Raw genomic sequence first — 16,795 nt, 5'->3', positions numbered from 1 at the left:
CAGCTTTGGAATGATATGGACAGAAGGGACTATGAGTATGCAGTTTGGCTGAGGGTATACAGTGTGATGGACCAAGATTATGCTTCTTTCCTTGGCTGTACCTGTCTACCACATTGCACACATGTCCAGCACCAGGGCTTCTAGCCTTGCTCTGAGCAGGTCTCATCAATAAGGATTTTAAACTGCCTATGGTGTCCAGTGACTCATATAATGATTCAGTGTTGCAAGCTTAGAGCTTAGATGGACTTAGCAACAGTGGAAAGTTTTCCTTTTTAATTTTTTTTTTTGTACACAAGATTTTTGAGATCTCATTCTACCCCTCTACTCGGAGATCCCTGGTCAGAACCCACTGACCATCCATTTCACAGATCCCACTGCAGGGTGCTTTCCTTTTGAAAATTACTCAGTTCCCACAGTGATTCTATTCCTAGCATGTGAACAGCATAGTTACAGCATTCTTCCTGGGGGACGTCCCTCCAAACATATGATGTTTTTAAGCAGAAACAGAGACCTGAGAACCACAATCAAGTGATCAGATGTGAACTTACAGATTTGTCCTTAGGAAGAACTATGATGCAGGAAAATAATTTGCTGATTTTAGAACCATAACATTTATGATATTTGTGTTGCAAGGCAAAATTCTGCATAACCAGACACAGGGTAATGTAGGTTCAGTGGAAGCTGTCCTACCCATGTCTAACCATTTACCTCCCTATTACGCTGCAATAATCATGTTACCCAGGGACAGGTCTCCTGGAAGTACAGGCAGGCTTTGTGTGATAGCTTGCTGGTATTCATGGAGAAAAGCAAGACCACCAAACCTTTGCACTTGTCAATATTTGTACTCCAGCAGTTGGTGACTAATGGCTTAACACATTGGTTCTTGTTGCCACCCTCCCCCTGTCTTCCAGGAAAAATAAGATTCCATTTCTCAACTCAGAGGATTAGAAAAAATTGAAAAATGCAGCCCAGCTCCAGCCTCCAAAATAAATATTCCTTATTCTCACAAAGTCCTTTACATCCAAATACACCCGAGGCTTTTATTACAAACAAAAACAAAACAAAAAAAACCCCACCCACCATCAGCAACAAACCCAGTGAGGACAGTGATGTCTGTTTTCTAGGTGAAGCCTTAGCGTTTTGCCCGAGTTCACACAGGTTTCTACTGGACATGGAACAAGAGCCCAAGACTTCCAGACTCCCATTTCAGTACCTGTCAGTACAGCCTACCTAGCACTTCCCCACCAAACTCTTGCCTACAGGTGTTTGCAGCCCTTTCTTGGCAGTGAGGGGAGGTTTGGGAAGCGTGCACATCAGCATAGTATCACCTCCTGCATCTCTGAATAGCGTTGCACTGACTTACAGGAGCTGCCTCTCACCACTTCCACTTAAGTAAAGGATGAAGTTAACACAAACCAAATCCATCGTGTGTATGAGCAGGGTCAGCACAGACGTACTTCTGCAAAACAGGCCACCAAGGGTCAAAGACCTGGAGTTCAACTCCTTTGACTGCCAAGGTCAGGTCACCTGGTCTTCTCACTCACTGAGCTTAGCATATATCATTACAGATCATTTTACTCCTTCTGTTTATGAAAATGTCTGGATTTATTAAGAAGGAACTCTTTCCCCAGCAAAACTAAACAGACCTGAAATACATTAAGCAGGCAGTCACATTTCAGTCTGTGCCAGGGTGGGACTCACTAATAATTGAAGTTTGATTTCCCTAATGAATCTCTGAAAGCATGCAGTTTCAGTTTCACATTTTATAGCTCTCTATTTGAAAAGAGAGAAAAAAAAAAAAAAACAGAGGTGAGAAAGGGAAAACAAACATGGCCCAAGGAATCATTAAATTCTCTAATGCCATGAGTTTTCTGCCAAAGCTATCCACAGAAATAGAAACAAAGGAAGGACACAGATAATGAAGTAGTGCTTCACCATACTCCCCCTTTAAAAAACTGGCTCTGCCAAGAAGTCTTAGCACAATTCTTGGTTTATGGCAAGATTATGGAAAGATTACAAAAAGAATACTGCATGTCCCTGTAGCTCAAGTGTCCCATTTTTTAGCGCTGGTACTGCCAAGAGGTCCTGTGTGAAACCTCTTCCCACAGCCCACGCACAGTCCCAGAGATGGCTGATGCATTTCACATAACAAGGGTCTAGGTAAAATCCACAAAAATGTGTTACAAGACAGGACTGGAACTCAGAACAACCATTTTCAAGAGTATCTTCATAACTGGGCTGCAGCAGGACAGATTTTCAGCCTACATTTATTTGTTCATATGTAATCACTTGCTTAAGTGTCTAATTACCTTTACAAATGGACTAATGCAAGCATAAACCAAAAAAGCTACTTACTTTTTTAAGATGAAAATTTTTCTCCAATAAAAAATTGATATTGCAATGGAAATGTGTTTTTCTGTTCTTTCTTTCTTTGTGGAACAAAGAATCTTTCAAAGAAAAAGATTGCCAGTTTCTACTGGAAATAATTTTTCTCAGGTTTAGGTAAAATTAATTTATAAATCAGCATTTTTACTCAAAACTTACCCAAATTTGAGGGTTTGGTGAAGATCCTTTTACAGAAAGCTAGCAGAATACATAGGATATAGATTCTTCCATTTTCGTATTGTTTTAAAAACCTTTTCTATAGGAATCAGTTAAAGATTTGACACAAACATAATGCCTGTGAATATGTCAGCCACATCACTTGGTGATCCACAAAGATGTTACTATTCCTAATGCTAGACTTAAGGCTTTAAAGATAGACATCTTAAACTAGAAACAGCAACATTTAGCTAAAATTCCTTTGCATGAACTGCAAAAATCTGGTCAGGTAGCAGAGTGAAGCAACTAATTTATGTGAAGTGGCAGAAAGCTGTTGGTTAGGCTCCAAGATGATGGGGTGCTTCAGTTAAAAAACAAAATACCTGACCACTTGAGCCGCTACAAGATACTGCCAAAATAAACCACAATTATTTATTCAGATGATGTTCCTTGGCTTTCCTTTCAGGAAAACTGCCAGAAAATAAATGAAGTATTCACTGAATCAACAACCCAGAAAAGACACTTAGAGAAAGGTCTGAAGTCAGAATATGCTTCATTTAACTAAGCAATATAGTTAGAGAAAGACTTGTTTTTCTTTAGCTTACTGAGATTGCTTTTTACCATTTAAAATTTAACAGGTTTATTTAGAATGAAAACAATTAAATAGTGCAATGAATTATGCCACTAACAAGAAAAGGCACTCAAAATAGTCTTTTTATGTCCATTTATGAGAAATACTTTCCTCTCCAATTTCTCCCTTTCTTAACAGTGCTACTTGGCCAGTTTAGCCTTTAGTGATTTTGCCATATGATTTATTGTACACAGGGGACAACGAAGTCGGTCATTACCTTCTAACTGTCTGGGTTTTTTTCTTTGAACACATACCTAAGAGTCTGGGTGCAATAAATATGAATAGGGGGCAGTGGTTTGGGGTTCAGCAGCCATCGCCAGTGTGGAAATACACAATGTCAAAAGCTGGGCAGCTTGAGGTTCCAGCTCTGGGTGCTAAAAATCTCTGCCTTGCATGGGCAATGTATGGGAACATTCTATGACTGACTTGCCTTGGGCCACCGTCTGGGAGATGGACACCAGTGGAAACTGGGTCCCTCATCCCTTTGCTGTCAGGACCTATTTGCTTTGTCAGAATTCAGGCAAGAGGTACCAGGGGGAGCTGTGGGAAGGGTGGTATGGTGGCAGTGACAACCACAGGGAGTCAAATGTGGGGAGTCACTTAAAGAAAGGCAGACATTATCTCAGGATGTAAGATCTGAGAGCCCATGGCATGTCTGCTTTTAACTGCCATGTGTGTATTGCTGTACACTTGAAGTAAAACAGTCACTGAAACAGAAAGGTAAGATACCCAGTCGCTGTTCAATTAACTGCTGTAGTATTAAAATACTTTCTGGCTAAAATCATTTAACTGATACATCTGACAGGACAACTGGTTCCTTCATGCCTAAAGCCTGACTAATGCAAACCATATGAACACAAGCTAAATTGCAACGTACCCTGTCCGCATTTTATGTGTTAGTTAAGTAGATTAGCTCATACCTACAAAAATAGTGACATAACTCTCCCCCTCTACCTCTTTCCCAGAGAGGTATATACCTTTGGCACAATTGATATAACCCTGCACCTGATTTTCAGTAACTGTCTGGTGTCAAATGAAACTCACAAAATTATCCCGTTAGACCTGACTAACTTTTGGGTCTAAAGCGCTCCAAATGAAGTGCGAGCCAATTTCTCTGTAAAAGACCTGTTAACAATGAGAAAAAACATGAATAGAGAAGTTTTGAAGAACTCTAGCTTGCTTTCTGTTGCTAAGGGATACACTTCCTTGGTCTACCCCCATGTTCTCAGCAAGTCTGACTCACAAGAAGTCTGGCTTTCAGTAAATAATGAAAGCCTTACACTGCTGAAAATAATGTAAGAAGGGTTAAAAATAAAATAAAATCAAGTAACATGCAAACGAAATATTACTTTATAGACCCCATTCCAGACACTAGGTAGGATGCTGCTTTGCTACTGGAGTGCTCGCTAGGGGCTGCATAATGCACCTGGAAAATGAATATTGAGACAGAATGGACATTGTTCCATTTGGAAAGTGATGTTTTGCCACTCTGTTCCCCCTCCTATTGGGCCCAAACAACTCCTTGCTATTTGTGTCCCTTTTTTTCTTATTTTCTTTTTATCTGCAGCAAATGCCACTGCCAAATATCTTTCTCCCACGATATCTCCCTCTCCCTCTCACTTTTCATAACCTCTACTTGTTACATGGAATGGTTTCAGAGACACAGAGGTTAAGGCCAGAACTTACCCAAGTGACTTCCACTTTTGGATGTCTCCATACAGTGTGTCTGAAACTAGTGACATCTTGGGGACAGAGTTTTTAGTTCCCATGAAGTTCAGAGAAAGCTGTTGGTGGTCATAACTTCTAAAATTAGGAATTACTTCTGAAAATGTCCACTAATCTGCTTTACTCTAAAGGTCACTGTGGGAGGCATATCCAAAGTTCTAATGCTGGTTTGGGTATTTGCTGGATAGATTACAGAGGAAAGCCATAACCCCCTTGTTCCTCCATGTATGCTTATATTTCTGCTTACCTATTTTTTTTCCATAATTGCAAGATCCTCTCCTCACTTTGTTATGCTCCCACCAGCAGGACCGCTGGAATGACTGGCTGTGGATTCGCTTATTGTATTTCGCTGAAACGATTCACATGAGTGAAGATATTCATGAGTTCAGAGACTGACCTTAACCAACCAATTCAAAATGATTTCAAATATGGCGGCTAACTCCTCCAAAATGCACAAAATATCTGCATTTTAAAACCAATATAGAATGCATGACTATAATGTTACCTAGATTATAATCTGTATAGCTCTGTAGATTAGTAACCAAAATGTATAACTTGAAAACCTGAGACAATTATACAAGATGAGCAATCCATTGTAATAAATGAGGAAAAAATACCAAGTAGGATTTTCACCACTTGTTCACCTGAAAAGCAGGTTGAGGGAAATTTTTCTGCTTTTTTCAGAAGGTTGTATGCAGAGCTATTAATCCTCTGACTCACAAGTCAGCAAAAGGTCAGTGGTCTTTTCGTGTATGCACACTAACAATTATATTATAACGAAGTTAAAATAAAATCCCCATTGGGGCAGGATAATAAAAACCGGAAAAGAAATGTGAGTAACAGGGGAAGAAGAAAAAATTTAAAGGAGCTAACTTTAAAATGCAACATTGTTTTTGATTATTACAACACAGGTGTTACAAGAGGAAAAAAAAAAGTTAAAAAATAACTGGGATTTTTTTAATGCAAACACAGGAACTTTCTTACAAATCCTCTATCCCCACTTATTTCCCCTTTGTTTGCCATTACACTTACTATTAAACTTCCCACTAAAATAAATAATTGCTATGAAATCCTGTGTACTAAATCTTGGAGTTCTTGTTCAAGCAAAAATTCCCACTGACTTAAGTGGAAATTGCATTTGACCATGGCTTTGATCAAACTTATTTTATATTCCAAATTGCTTTAAGTGGAGCAGCAGGAAACTATATGAAGCAGATGGAAATTTGAGTTTTAAAGCAGTCCTTCTATAATCTGCTCCTCCTAATGCACTTCACATCTGGAGGGATACCCATGCTCACCAGCATTTTGTTCATCCAAATTAAAACAACTCTGAAGCTAAGAGTCTTCATATGTTTCTTTTTTGCTGCTGTATGCAGTCGAGTAGAAAGGGATATGGGTTCAGAGAATATTTTACGTTACGTGTAGTTAATTTAGCCGTGTTTGTTATCAAGTTTACAAGTGCTAAACACTGGAGTCTTTAATATAAAATGAGTGCCAGTGGCTTTAGGAAAATTATGCGTGACATGTTTCTCTTTGAACTGTGACAGAAACTACAGCAATGTATCAGCACCGATGGACTAGGTACTGCTTCAGCTTTCAGAACAGACCGAAACGCCCTTCTTTTTAAAGTCCCCAAGTCTAATATTGTCTTACATTTCCTACCTAGACAAGTCATATTGGTACCTTCCATGCTAAAACAAAAAAAGTAGCATTATAAAAAACAGAAATAACTCTCAACAGCTTCACATGAAAAAAAATGACCACTGAATTAAAAGCTGTTGGCTGAGGTTAACCAATTTTGCTTTGGGCTTAAATGGGGTCACTGGCTGACCTAGAAGCATTTGCTCCAGTTTCAAAAAAGCTGAATCTAGTGGTTCCTTATATGCATGTGGAGCTTGTACAGTGCTGTTGCGTTAGTGGATGGACAGAGATGGTCATCAATAATGGTAGTAATCTGTTCCCTATTTTGAGGTAAATGATTCCCATATTCAAAAGATGTGATTACAGCAGCACATAAAGGCAGAGAAAATTTAAGAAATCCACATCTTCTCAGTAAGCTGTGCTACTAAGTTTAAAAACCCTGCTTCATGCCAAAGAAATACGCTGGACTACATGCACACCACTAGGAAAAAGGCTGAGGCATATATGAACTATGTAAGACTTTGCCCTGAGTGACTTCCATGTATATGAAGGTCTATCTTTAGATCTTAGATGTTTCATAAATCAGAAAGAGGATGATAAATCACTGGCATTATCTTTCTCAAGAAGATCAAGAGCAGCTCCTTCCATCCTAAAACAGAGACTCTGAGTGACTGTTGTCCCTTGTAACCATAAAGTTACAAGGGCTCTCTGCTGCTGAAAGTGAGTTTAAGGCCACATGGTTGTGAAAGCTCGCATGTATCCTTCTCCTAACCAATGTGCTTTTGTTAGCCCTGTAGCCTGAGCAATTTCCTGTTCGTTATACTGTGAACACTCACACTTCAGTGTGTGCTATTCCTCACTACCTACTGCTTCTGTCACCTATTGTGACAGCACAGCAGTACCGTCCTTCCCAGATCCTGAAGCGTATTGGCCGCCACACACCAAACTTCAGCGGTTGACATTAGAGTTTGAAGCTCAGGGGGAAGAAAGGCTCCATACAGTTGCACGACGACATCTTATTACCATGGCATTCAGTTGGGAAAAGATGCACACTGAGAAAACGCTCACCTAGACTCGATACACCTCACTTGATACAACTAGCAAAGAACCCAAGAGGGTATCCGATTTCTAAATACTTAGGAGATTTGCTACCATTCAGACAGCACTGCAGCTCTGTTGTCAAAGTAACAAGTAGCAGCAATATCATTGCTGAACCAAATCACATTTGCAGTCTCCCAGCATTGTATTCAATAAAATATATCTGAATGCTTTCCATTTGCTAGCACATGAAAGAAGAATGTTAACTTAGATGAAGAGTAGGGACACAGGATTACGTTCTCATCTCTTATTTAATATGAAAGCAACACAGTGGAAAAATCATGAATACACTTTCTGAAATATATTACATAGCATATTCTCTGGTGTTCCGCTGTGCTTCAAGGCAATTCAACCTTAATCAAACTTCAGAACTCTGGTCATTCATTTGCAAATGTTAAGTTTGGTGTTGGTTTTTTTTGGTTGCTTGGGTGGGGGTTTTTATTTTTTTTTCTTTTTTCTTTTTTTTTTTTTTAAGAAATCTGTGACTATCGATATAATTAAGAACTATTCAGCAGGTTGCTATGCGAAATGTTTGGGGTTTTTTAAGCTAACCCAATGCCTTTACAGAGATTTCAGTTACTTAATAGTTGATTGGAAGTAGAAGATAAGTGTTTTCTATCCTGGCTTTAAAGAAAAAAAGTTAACTTCCTCTTACATTTATCTGGTACTTGCAGGGAAAAAAAAAAAGTAATAAGAATACTAAAGAAGGAAGAATCCCAACCCATATGGAGTGAGGGGCTGATTCATTTCTTCTCTTTGCTTGTGTCATTTCATTTTGATTGCTTGTTAGAAACACTCATCTCAGGGAAAGAATATTTGCTGCCTGTGACTGGTTTTTGTGCTGAGTCACTGCACCATCTAATTTGGAGATCTAAAAACAAGTGTGTTCACTTTGTAGCTGGTCTAGAGGAAGCAATGGAACTGAGTTTGAAAATACATTTTCTCAAACAGGTACTGAAAGTGGCTCGAGGATGCAGAAAACCCCCTAAAATGTTTTCCATGCAGTTTCAGAAAGAGCTTGGGGAACTTTCTTTACCTTAGAGAAATTTATCTTTTTAACAACCATTCTTTCTAGCATGCTGGTAAAACACCATGCAGCAGCACAGAGCAGTGCTCAGAACTGTGTACGTGCTTGTTAAGCACTGTTCAGATAAGACACGCTCCAGCCAGCTGCACTGCTTTAATGTGCATATGGATGAATGTCACTTGACAGAGCACCACCATGCCCTACCTCTCCTGTTCCTAGATGCTCAAATCTCCCCAAATGCTGTCTGTCCGAAGTGAAAACTATGTCCCAAGGCAACGGAAATCTCTAAAGGAGCCTCAGGTAGATGTGAATTCAACAGTCCAGAGCAGGAGCTACTGTGGCCACACCTACTAGGCCAGACCAGAACAGCCTAAATCCCTCTTCAGTTCCCACACCTGAAGTTCCCTGTTGGCTGGAGTGAAGTTTACAGGCACTTTCGAGGTTATTCACACCTAGATCAATCCTTCTTAGTGGTCAAATATGAAAGAAGAAAATATCACACTGTTTACTTCCCCCTGTGAACTGCCTGCTCGTTTTCACTGACTCTATTTCAGATAGTTTCTTTCAATGTTAATGAATCACAATGACCCAGAACATGTTACAGAACATATTTAAGATGAATTGTCGTGTTTGGGGCCACGCAGATCTGATTATTTTTATTATCACCCTTCCTAAGCACTCATCTTTCTAGGGTGTTTCACCTGTTTGGTTTCTCCATACTCAAGCACTGGACTGCAGCAAGATATAATTCCCTTTTCTGACACTCTCCCCTCCCAAATCACCTATTAGGTGTTCAAAACACCCTGTATCAGCTGGTGAGGAAGAATATGCACCACAGCACAGCCACCTCAGCAATACTGAAGCTGCACCTAGCACTGCTGTAACAACAGCAGCTCCAGCCGCAAACGAGTCTGGCATGATTTGGGCAAGGGGTAGTCAACCAATTTACCATTTGCATGGATATAAAGGAGAGAAAAGTTTTTCACAGTGTGTTTTCATATCACATACAATTAGACAGAGATTTCAATCTTGCCTGTAATCTCAAGGTCAATTTTAGCTGATGCTTTCAAATAGGACTCCTGAGGAAGTGACTTACAAAGAACTGTTTTTCAAATATCACATTCAGTGCTTGTCAAGTAGTTCAGCCCAACTGTGCAAGAGTTAAAAAACAAAGTCCCAATCATACAGAAAAAAAAAAAAAAAAGAATCCAAAGTCCATTGTTAGCAGGGAGAGGCAAGCACAAACAGCAGTTACCAAACGCTAAATAGGACATGCAAAAAGTCTTCCATCACGTAAACAGGGATAATTATAGGGTTACAGAAAATTCCCACAGAGTAGCAGACAAATTTGAAAAGTCATATTGCTAACATGAGCAACTACTGAGAGAAGACCCCTTCTGGTGCAAGAACAGAAAGCTGAACAAGAACAGAAAAGACATATCAAATGACTTTTTTAAAAGAGCACAACAAACATACAGTAGTATTGCAAGGATGATGAGATGGAGCCGAACAAATTCTAGTCTGTGTTTAAAATTAGGATATGATCAGAACCAGTAAAAGCAATATTTCTGACCCTGTTTTCCAAGGCCCTGTGACAGTAACCATGAGGACAGATTTTCAGATGCTCCTGTAATAACCCTAAAACACCTACCAGTCTCATCAGGTAGACTTTCCTCTTGACTCTGTCCACCTCTTTCCTCTGCTTCTTTTTTTATTATAAGACACTTTTAACTCCCCACCATTCATTGTTAGACTTGCAACAAGAGAGAGAAAAATTCGAAGTCAAGAGCCAGAATGCAAACAGACAAGGTAAAGGCATAACTGTAAAGACAGAAGATGCTATAAAGATGATTTAAAAAAGAAAAAAGAGTAAAGAAATGAGAAGTTAGAAGAAATGTTGGAGCTTCAAAGCAATAATGAGTGGGAAAGGAAATGTTGTATATTGGTATGTATTTTGATAGGCTTATTCTCTGTATAGCTATGTAGTGTTGTAACTCTTAATACTGCAACACAGAAAAGGGAAGCATGGGATGTAATTGCTTGGGCAGAGTTATGAGGTATGCAGGCATACGTGAGCTCCTGCACACAGACCAGAACAAACACGAACACTTATTGTTGATTTGATAAAGAAATACAGCATATTTTGTGGTGTGCGCCAGCCAGCTGCCAACTCACTGCTAAACTGAATGAGCCTACAGTCTCTTCTGCGTGGTCTTGCTGCCCCACACAGCGTCTGAACTGCTCATTACTGGCTTTCCCAGAGAATGAAGGAGATCACCATGGCTAGTGAACAGTAAATGATCTTGCTAATCTGTTTAAGCATTCCTAGTTCACCCCTAATGAGAACATCTAGGTGCCCAGGATATGATTAAGGGTCACACACCAATAAGCTGTTTGAGCCTCTGCCTTCTCTCCCTTGACTTTAGGAACCCTCGCTTGATTATTAGTGGCATTTTTTAATTTGCATTAAGAAGTCACAATTTCAGAAGGCAGCCAGCAATACTGATCCTGACACTTGCATGGGCAGTTCCATAGATCTCTCTTTGCAACTCAACTCCTTCACCATGGAATCTTCCTTGGGAAAAGACTTTAGGAAAACAGGATCACTAGTGTGGCTGGTATAAAGTGGTGGCATTTATTTCCAGCAAAGCTACACAGACTTATACCGACCGTTTAATGCTAATATTAAGCATGGCATATTACTAGTTGTCTATGGGCATATCCATATATAAGCAAGTAGCGGCAAGGTCCCAGAAGCTGCCAACCTTGTACCTAGAGGCCTGTGCTGTTGAGACTTCTAGGCCAATTCAGGGGTGGTCTGATAGCTGCAACTGTGTTTTCACTCTGGAAACTGTGGTTTGTTCTCACAGGCAGTGTTGGACTGAAACTCAGAACTGGGTGTCTGCCCTTGCTGAGAGAAAGTGGGAGGGAGAATCCCGAAGGGAATGTTTGCAAGCAAAGCCCCTGCATTTCCCAGTGCTGCGCAAGCACGTGTCTTCTCTGGCTTCTGGCATCACACCATTTCAATTTCCTGCCGCACTCAGGCAAGAATATTTCTGTCGATCACTTTTCAATGAGCACTCTCATTAACATTAGTGCTTAAGGTCTTCGAAACTGCAAAGAAGAAAGGGCAGGTGGATCAATATCAAAGGCATTAGGAGAGGGCAGCAAGTTTAAAGTATTTCTGTTTAAAGCTGACCTGCTTTAAGGAAGAGATGGGACCAGATAACTGACCTAAATTTTCTGTAATTCTATGAACTGTGGTTTTGAACCAATCTCTCTAAAGTCTACTCTAGCCATTCATGTTTGTTGGAGTAAAAAGGAAGGAAATGGTATTAAACAGCAGAGTGATCCTATAAATATGTTTGTCTTAGTCTCTCTTACTACGTAAGAGAAAATTTTAATTCATTAGCTAAGCCCCACTCTTTATACCTCATCAGGATACTGTGTTTAGGAAAAATTCAAAGCGTTTCTCCATGGATGAGGATATAGTTAGTAGCCTACATTCTAAAAGTAATCTATGAAATCTTTTCATGCTGTCTCTAAAAAATTGTGCCAAGTCCTTTCACAGCCAGAAAACAGAAGACGTATGATGTCTCTGGCAACAGAGAGCAAATATATGTATGTTAAGCATCTTTTACCTACATAAGAAAATACAAGAGAGAAACAACTGAAAACCCCAAAATCAATTAACAAAAAACAGTATAAAGCCTCCAGAAGACTGATGTTATTTGGACATGAGACCAAAATGTTTCTCCTTCTACATCAACCCCCCAGGACAATTAGCTGCTTTTGTGCCTTGTAGATCACCTTTAATTTTTTTTCAGATATCTGTAATAATTTTTAAAGAACTGCATCAGTTATGAGATTTTATTTTTTTGTTTTAGCTAGTTTCTGGACAGAGTCCAGAAACTCGTCTCTCTCCCTTTAAAGTATGAGTCTCATCACATAGCACAGTAAAAATAAATCATGATTTGCATTTCTCAATAGCCTTCAAATAACTACGTGGAGCAAAGCCAAACCCAGCCTCTTCATTGAAACAAACAGCTTGCATTTTCACATACCAAGATTGCTTCTCCTTCATGTGAAGGATAATTTCTGCCTCCTGATTTTCACATAGCCCACTGCGTGACTTACTACCAGCCACATTTTCTCCCTGGTAGCTCACGTAGTAAGTACTTTGAGTCAGCACGTTCAACCACAACAGCAAACTTCGATAGGATTTCCTTCAACTACTGAAACGTTTAAGCACGTATTCAGCTCATGACTCAGAGTGCTTATCTGTCAAACGAAACTCCCTCTGGGATGTGAAGCACCATCATCTCAATCACTTCTCCTTTTCCTCCGAAAAAACAAATAAACATTCGGCACACTTCTGAGTCTAGGTCCTTCCCCCTTTCCCATCCCTCACCCATCCCTGGCCAGAGGCAAGCTCTGGAAAACACAAAGAACACAGACACAATTGTTCTCTGCTTCTACCCTGCCCTTATTACATTGGCAAAGTTCAAAAACATTTGCTTCTGCAATTGTACTTTTAAACACTGTAGTTCCAGAATGTCAGCAGAATCACAGCACCATTCTTCGCAACAGGATTTTGCCTCCCATTTTGGCATGCTTTCATTCACCAACTCATCACTATGTTCTCATATTTATCTGGAAGATTATTAGACATTTGGCCCTTATAAATAGACAACATTTGTCCTCAAAAGGAAAAGTTTTTTTCACCCCAGCTTTCTTTTTTGGCTGTATGCTCGATTTTTTAAAATGTAGAGGAATCCCTCCAAGCTGGTGTGAAATAGACAGAGAAGAAATAGGTGCTAGAGACGCTTAGAAAGAGCTATCCATGGTTAAGCTACATAATTTAACAGGGAAAAGAAACAAAGAATGGATGGATTTGTGTCTGAAGAATGACTCAAAAGATGCTCCTTTACTTTTATTTTCTTTTCTGACAAACAGCCCAGATAAAGGACACTTATGTTTACTTATCTTGTGAACAAGTGTAAGAGAGGTCATCTGCACACAAGTGTTAAATTCAGCTACCAATTCTGGGATAATTAAAACAACACCTTAGTGTAGCTACTTCCATGCAGGAAGCAAAACAAACTAAGACTGGTGTAGGGCATGTAAATTCACAGTTAATTGCACTGGCTTGGATGTCTTGATAAAAACCTCAATGCTTCAGCTGAAATAGTTACTCTGGTACCAAGATGTGCAGTCCATAACTTCAGTAAGAGATTTGGAAGGAACAGGAATCCTGAAACGTTGTAGTTCTGTGACAGTATTGTCTTCAACAACCTCTTCCATCTGCATTCTTTCCTTTATAAAAAGCAGCCCACCAAATGTAATTCCAGAGGAATTCCAGATTTTGTGGCCATAGCTGTTATTTGTTAAAATACAGAACAAAGACTTGCTTGTAAAGAGTTAGCTTCACTAGTCAATAGAGTAGCATGGCTATTTTTTCTATGTCTGCTGGACAAAGAAAAAAAACAAATGAAAGAAGCTGTCAGGAAGAAAGCCTGGGCAGATAGCAGGGACAGGCAGGGACAGAGATGAAGAGAGATGTACTATGGATAAGGAAGGAGAGAAGTTTGAACTTCAGAGGAAGCTGAGGATAAACCTTGTGAGAGCACTAAGAAAGGAAGTTTCTATACGTGCCTTGAATTGCACCTGCTAATCTACACAATGCAAACCCGCAGGAAGTGACTCAGTGGTCAGAGCCTGACACACGAAAGGAAGCATCCTATATTCCAGGAAAAGGTATTTGGCTTGTACATGGACATAATGTCTTTGTTCAGGTCTTGAACCGCAACTATGTTTGGTTGTGTTTCTCATATGCAGCAGTTGCCCAGTTCTTACTATTTTTAACTCAAGCCCATCAAAGTAGGAAGAACAATTTTTGAGGAGGATTGCAGTACTTTATCTGCATTTATATCTTAGAAAGACTGGAGCCATAGTGCCCTGAGCATCTAATCTAGCCCAGTATATTCATCCATAACATGGCAGTAAATAAAAATGAAGAAAAACTCACCAATTTTATCTCCAGGCATATCTTCCAAGTAGGAAGACTACACTACTAACACTAAAAGTAATTTGTGTCATACCTTTTTTTAACCAGATTGATACAACAACATCACAATATAGTGCTGTCATACCAAATAAACTAATCCCGAGGACAAAGAAGCAGGTAAGCATCACGGCTACTGAATCCCCCTAACTCATACAGTAAACTAAAGGGATTTTATTGTCTAATCCTCTTGGTTCCTCTATCTACAGTGGCTTTGAAGTAGAAAAGACAGGATAAATTAGCTGAAGTACCTCCTGGTTACTGCAAAGTGGCACAGGCTGCTAACATCATTTGCAGACAGGATATACATAACTGGAATTTCCATCCAGCCAATTGTTCCCCTATTACCTTAGAGCCCCTGAATGCACCACCTGGTAGTCTTTGTCTTGGAGTCTGGTCGGACCAACGTCCCATGGCCCCAGGACACAGGAGGAGCAGCAGTCAGCAGAAGAACACCTTGATGCTACCCTGCAGACTTGCTCCAAGTGCCACACAGCAGAGCCATAGCACATGACCCTCAAGGTTTTGTAGTTTTTAAAATGCAGAAAGTTTCAGCTCTCTTTTGACTCATATGGCAGAAGCTTAAGGTCAAAACATATCAATCACATCTTATTCAATTGCATTTTCTATCTGGAAAAAGTAAATACAGGGTCTGTGCAGCCTAGCACACTGTACGTAGACAATTAGAGGTTTCTGTAAAGGTTCACTGAACTGTATTTTGAGTTGGTGTTAGCTCGAGGATGATAACTAGTCACTGTTTTTGTGAGACGTGCAAAATGTCAGGGAAATATAAAGAAGTGTTATGTTCAGGAAGCATGCGATGTGACTAATAGAGGATGACAAGGGGTGTGGTTATCATGAGATACCCACCTCCCTTCAATGTCTTTGTGAGACGTGAGAAAATAAGTATCTCCCTCTCTCCCTGTCTCTCAGTGCCATGTTTATCCACTTAGAACTAAGCCTCCAAAAGTTATCATACTCCTCTTATTAAAAGCCCTTTTGGGGCAGTTGCTCACAAAGGAAGTTTATTACAGAGACTCTGAATTGCTGTTCCAGCTGAGTAACGCTGGACACAGAACTCAAGTTGACTTCATAGCAAATGATTTATGAAAAAGTTAAGTAAGTTCTTGACCAGAACAATGTATTTCAAGCAAAACTATAATTTATTTGGTGTTTGTATATGAGGTCCACAAGTAGGATGGGCTACTCATCTCTGATTCTCTCAGGCGACCACCTATGTCCCCATCTCTCAGCCTTGGTGTGACATCTCAAGGCAGGTAGGAAGAAATGTATAGGCAAAAAGCCAATTGACATATGCATGTAAAATTTTTTTCTGGATGCGAAGGCAAGAGGAAAAGAACATACTGCTCTGAAAAAGCAGAGATGAATGGGTAAATCCAGAAGAGCACTGGAGGGGTGCTAGAGCAAGGGCATGAAAGATAAGTGCTGGCCAGAACAGAAAATTTAGTCAAAAGATGCAGCAGTAGTAAACGAGAGAGCAAGACAAAGAGAGAAAGCGAAACGAAATGGACTTTGGGAATGGAAAAAGGGAGACCAGAGCCTGGAAGTTCTGCTGTGAGAGAATTGAGGAATGACTTCAGTAATAAAGAGGAAAACCAGTGAAAGGAAATGAATGGAAATTAATAAAGTAGGTCTGAGAAAAAAAAAAAAAAAGAGGGGGGGGCAGGGGAGGGAGAGAAAGAAAAAGAAAAAAGATAATAAAGAGCTGAAAGAAAGAAGGAATGAGAAGTAGATAATGCATTTTATCCCTTACTCTTTTATTTATTTATTTATTTTTGTATATGTCCCCCAGAATATGTCATGATGAAATGAATGTAATTTTACTTTCCAAGGAAAACATCTATTTAATTTAAAAAAAGTGTTTTGTACAGAACCCAAATGTTACCCTTCACCTCCAGCCCCCATCCCCACAAGTGACCCTTCATTTCCACTAGATATTCACTATGTAGACACTGGTTTAGACAGATTTATAATACACCTGTAGGCATCTCAACTCACAAAGTACAGCTCAGCTCTTCAGAACAATAAAGCCAGCAAATTCATTATA

The sequence above is a fragment of the Caloenas nicobarica genome, chromosome 5, assembly GCF_036013445.1.
Source record: "Caloenas nicobarica isolate bCalNic1 chromosome 5, bCalNic1.hap1, whole genome shotgun sequence".
In the NCBI taxonomy this organism is placed as follows: domain Eukaryota; kingdom Metazoa; phylum Chordata; class Aves; order Columbiformes; family Columbidae; genus Caloenas; species Caloenas nicobarica.
The sequence above is the reverse complement of the archived record's forward strand: the minus strand, read 5'-3'. Positions refer to the sequence as shown.